Source organism: Garra rufa, chromosome 23, assembly GCF_049309525.1.
Source record: "Garra rufa chromosome 23, GarRuf1.0, whole genome shotgun sequence".
NCBI classification, from domain to species: domain Eukaryota; kingdom Metazoa; phylum Chordata; class Actinopteri; order Cypriniformes; family Cyprinidae; genus Garra; species Garra rufa.
In genome coordinates, this window is record NC_133383.1 from 29787058 (window position 1) to 29792792 (window position 5735).

Sequence of the window (5735 nt, forward strand, 5' to 3'; positions counted from 1 at the left end):
TAATCCTATTTTGGAACCATTCCTAAAGGACTGTATTAGGAATTGTCTTGCAGGATTGTCGCGGAAGTCACGACTGACTAAATTTCTAGCATTTCCGGTCTTCTATGTCTCATGTCAAAGTATCATATAATCCGAGTTTTTAATTTAATGTTAAACCTATTAAAATGTTTTTAAAAAGCACATGGGTCCCTAGCACCATCACTTTGCAATGTCGCAATGACCGTCATTTGTCAGTGCCTCACTTTTAGGTTTAAACTTTATTGTAAAACAATCGTTGTTGAGGAAAAAAAAAACTGTTACAAATTATTGTCCTATTTTTCTTACAAAAAAGAAACAAGAGTAATAATAATAGTCAGATATACGTACACACAAAGATACCTCTGAATATACTAACACTCAACCACACTCATATATCCAGAAATACATTGTGATTGATGACATTTGTACAGTTAAAAAAGAGGATAAAATAAATAAATTTATAAATAAAAATAATACTAATAAGGGAGGAGGTGCATTTATTAAAAAGACGGCAAGATGTTAAGGGACTTAAAATATGTAACAAAACATTGCCACTTTTTAAAGAAATTACTTTTCCTAGAACATGTAACCTTTTCCAATTTAAGAAAAAACATAGTATCCACAAGCCATTTGTCACAGTTCTGTCTGTTTTTGTCCTTGGTTTTTCCCATTTGTCTTTCCCCCGTTTATCTGTGTTATTTGGTTTTGCCCATCATTGTGATTCCCTACACCTGTCCTTGTAATTATTAGTCATTTATGTCACCTGTGTTTGATTATTAGTTTGTCTTTAAAGGTTCGTCTTTGAGTTAAGTTCTCTGTCGGTCTTTGCTTATGTTAACGTTGTATGTTCGTGTGTGGAAGTTCTCTGTGTTCTTGCCTTGTTCCTGTCAGAAGATTATTAAATATATTGTTCTAATTGTACTTCGCATCTCTTCTTGTCCATCCAGCTTGTAAACCATAACACCATTGAGATGTAGTTGGAGGCTTTTTAGATTTCCAGTGGAGTAAAATACGGCGCCTAGCTAACAATGAAGGCTAAAATATCAAGTTGTTTAGAATCAAACTGAGACCAAATCTTTGGTACCCCAAAAATGGCCAAATCAGGGCATACATCTATTCTGACCTGTAACACCTTAGACATAATAGTAATATAATTAATCCAGTAATTCTGCAACATAGGACAGGTAAAAAACATATGACTCAAATAACACTGAGATGCATGACATCTGTCACATCTGTCTTCGATATTAGGAAAGATTACAGATAACCTGGCCTTAGAGAAATGTATTCTATGAAATACTTTAAATTGTATCAGGCTAAGACGAGAACAAATTGTACTAGAGCGTATTCTATGTAGTGCACCTAGCCACCATTCTTCTTCAAAGCTTTCTTCCCAACTCACACTCCCATGCTGTTTTAATTTTAGTAAGTGAATAAACATCTAAGCTTAAAATTCAACCAAAGATTTTTGAAATTTGTGACTTGTGTTGAGGGTTAAGTTGCAGTAACTCTTCCCATACCTGTACCTGGGGCTGAGATGGAAAACCAGAAAATAAAGAAGCAGAGCAATGTCTAGCCTGCAAGAATCGAAAGAAATCAGATCCTGGCAACCCCATGTCAGAGGAAAGCTGTATATAACTAACTACTATTTGTGCCATCTCTATACAGGTCTTGAGAATTTTTTAGGCATTTTTCATGCCACTGCTTGAAAATAAGATCCGTAAGAGATGAGGGAAACATTTGATTCTCCAGTAATGGCATTAATGTTGAAGCAGAGGTAAATTTAAAGTGTTGTCTGGCCTGAATTGACACCAAATCCGAACTGTAGCTACCACTACTGCACTACATGTTAGTGAAGAAGAGGAGACATTGAAAGATAGAGGAGAAGCAAGCAAAGCCAACAGAGAAGTTGATTTACACGAGTTGGCCTCCAATCTAAATAAAAAATTAGGTAATGAGAGCCCACCTCTCAGGTGACATCTATGAAGCAATGATTTTCGAATTCTTGGAGATTTACCACCCCACAAAAAAATTTTAATAATCTGATCAAGAGATTTGAAAAAATGCTTCGGTAAATACAAAGGAATACACTGAAAAACAAAAAGAAATATAGGCAAGACATTCATTTTCACTACATTAATTCGACCAATCAAAGATAAAGGTAAACTGCTCCATCTCTGAAAATCCAATTTAGATTGCTCCAACAAAGGAAGAAAATTGCTATAAGAGAGGAATAAGATCTAGTAATATTGATGCCAAGGTATCTGAATCCTGATGTACTTAGTTTAACTGGAACATCTGATTGCATCAAACCCATAGCCAATGAATTGACAGGGAAGCATTCGCTTTTATTAAAATTTATTTTATAGCCAGAGAATGAGCCAAATTTTTCTAATTTGGATATGATTTTTGGGGAAACTTGGAATATGGCTAGAAATATATAATAATAAATCATCTGCGTATAATGTAAATTTAATTTCAATACCTGATCGCACCACACCATGAAGCAAAGAGGAGGACCTCAAAACTATTGACAAAGGTTCTATGATCAAGGCAAAAAACAAAGGGGAAAGTGGGCACCCCTGTCGTGTGCCCTGTCCCAATCGAAAATAACTGGACCTAATATTATTGGTATGCACACTTGCCTGAGGAGAATCATATAAAAGATGTATCCATTTAATGAAATTGTCCCCAATCCCAAATTTTTTTTTTTTTTTTTAATTACTTTATTTATAGATTTTCAAATAGTAAACAACAGGAACATAAACATGAGTGTAAAAGTATAGAAATAACTCCCAGCCCACCCACCCTAAGGGAAATTTTTTTTTTTTTTAAATCAAATAGTATAAGATTAATATTAATAGCAATAGCAATAATAAACAGTGCCGGCCACAAAATAAATGTCTCTAGGACATTGTTGACAGATAAGACAGGAAAGGTTGCCACATTTGGTCAAAGGATGATGAGGTTAAGGAGATACTATGTCGTATCCTCTCCAGATGCAATAAGCTGGTTACTTCAGCTAGCCAGGTCTTAAAAGAAGGTACGTCCTCACTTTTCCAGAGGGATAAAATGTTCCTTTTTGCGATGACCATGCAGTATTGTATTGTCTTTTGTTGGGGATGGGTTAGAAATGAGAGTTGTTGAGACCCGCCCAGTATTGCAGTACATGGGTCTGGAGAGATGTCACAATTGTGTATTGTAGTTAGGCATTTAAAGATATCTGTCCAAAATGAGTGTAGTTTGGGGCAAGACCAGAAAAGGTGCCCTAGGGTGCCTTCGGAGATTTTGCATTTTGTGCAGATCGGAGAGACAGAGGGGTAGAAAGAATGCAGTTTGGTACAGGAGTAATGGAGTCTGTGAAGTACTTTGAATTGTATAAGTTGGTGTCTAGAGTTTATAGAGCAGCCATGGATAGCAGTGAGGCAGTTTTCCCAGTCATCATCATTGATTACAACACCAAGATCTACCTCCCAGGCTTCCTTTAAATGTTGCGTAGAGGCAGAGTTGTGGGCTGCAAAAAAATTAACAAAGCAAGAGACCAATTTTCTTGAGCCGGGGGCCCGCTTAATAATGGTGTAAAAGTCAGAGGGGGTATGAAAAGATTCAAAGTTTGGTATGTTAGTACGGATGTAATTTCTAATCTGGAGAAAACGGAAGAGATGTGAAGGAGGAAGTGTGTATTTTTCCTGTAGCTGTGCGAAGCTGGCAAGAGTGTTGTCAATATACAGGTCTGCTATGGTGACAAGGCCTTTAGTTTTCCAGAGCAAAAAGGTATTGTCGGTAAGTGAGGGGGGGAAGTTGTGATTATAGCAGATTGGCGCGTACACTGAGGTGTCTGGAAGGTTAAAATTCTTCTTTATTTGCCGCCAAATTTTCAAAGAACTGGAAACCATGAAGTTGTTACCTATGACAGATTCAGGGGAGATGGTTGGTGTGAAGAGAAGGGCAGGAAGCGAGGTTTTGGGGAGATCCTGTTCGATCGCAAGCCATGCAGGGGTAGAATCTGTGACTATATATGGGTACGCACCTTGCCTGTACATCAGCGCTCTAGTGTTCGCGGCCCAGTAATAATGTTGGAAATTAGGCAGACTGAGGCCTCCTGCGGATTTAGGCTTGGTCAGATGTTTTTTGGAGATGCGGTGTGTTTTGAAACCCCATACAAAGGCAAGAATGATGGAGTCCAACAGTTTAAAAAATGACATGGGTATAAATATGGGTAAAGTTTGGAAGAGGTAAAGAAACCTGGGGAGTGCCATCATTTTTATCGCATTCACACGTCCTATCATAGACAATGGTAACAGTCTCCAGTTTTCAATGTTAGATTTAAGTTTTTCTATCATGCTCAAAAAGTTCAGTTTGAAAATCAGTTTGGGATTTTTGGGGACAGCCACTCCTAGATAATTAATTTTGTCAGTGACGACGCGGAAGGGCAAATTATTAATAAAGTTTGGGTCCAGTACTCCTTTTAGAGGCATAAATTCACTCTTATCCCAGTTTATGGTGTATCCAGATAGTTTACCAAATTTATTTATAAGATTTAATACGTGAGGTAGGGATTCTTCGGGGCGGGAAAGAAACAAGACCACGTCATCCGCGTAAAGCGAGACACGGTGGTCAACTTTACCTAGAATCAATGGAGCAATGGAGGGATGATTTCTTACAGCGATAGCGAAAGGCTCCATTGCAATCGCAAAAAGCAGCAGGCTCAGAGGGCAGCCCTGACGACAGGAGCGCTGTAAAGGGAAAGTGGGCGATTTGTTATAGTTGGTGATGACTGAAGCAGATGGACAGGCATAAAGCATTTCAACCCAGGAAGCAAAGTTGTCGCCCAGCTCAAATTCCTTTATTACTGCTAGGATGTACTTCCATTCAACTTGGTCGAAAGCTTTCCTTGCGTCAAGGGCTAGAATGGAAATTTTGGAATCTTTGTCGTATCTGGAGTACATCACATTCATCAGTCGCCTGACATTAAAAAAGTAGAATCTTCCTGGAATAAATCCAGTTTGGTCATGATGGATTATGCTTGTTATGCATTTATTAAGTCTATTGGCAAGTATTTTGGTAAACACCTTGAGGTCACATCCGAGGAGGGCAATGGGACGATATGAGGCTGGGTCGGTCTTATCTTTGTCTTTTTTCAATAACAGAGAGATGTTGGCTGAATATAGAGAGTCGGGGAGTCTACCGGTAGCAATAGAGTGGTTGAACATCCTTAGCATTAAAGGGGTGATTTTGTCCAGATATGCTTTGTAAAATTCAATGTTGAACCCGTCCGGGCCAAGAATGTATTGCTCCCGCCACTTCCTCCGGCGTTATGTTTGCATTTAGCTCCACTTGGTCGGAAGGGTTCAATTTAGGAAGATGAAGGGCTTGGAGGAATTCAGAAATTAGTGTCGGATCTGCAGTGGTCTTTGATGTATAAAGGTCTTCGTAGAATTTGCGAAAACATTCATTAATTTCTTTAGGGTCAGTGGAGATGGCGCCTGATTTGGTTCTAATTTTATGAATCGCTCTGCTAGCCTGGATGTTCCTGAGCTGACGGGCTAGAAGTTTGTCTGGCTTGTCAGCCAGTTCAAAGTGTTTTTGTCTCACTTTTAATAGCATTGTGCTCACCTGATTAGAAAGAATAGTGTTATACTTAAATTTAAGTTGCAATATTTCATTCAGCTTAGAGGGTGAGAGAGACGCTCTGTAGTCTTTTTCAAGGGTAGACA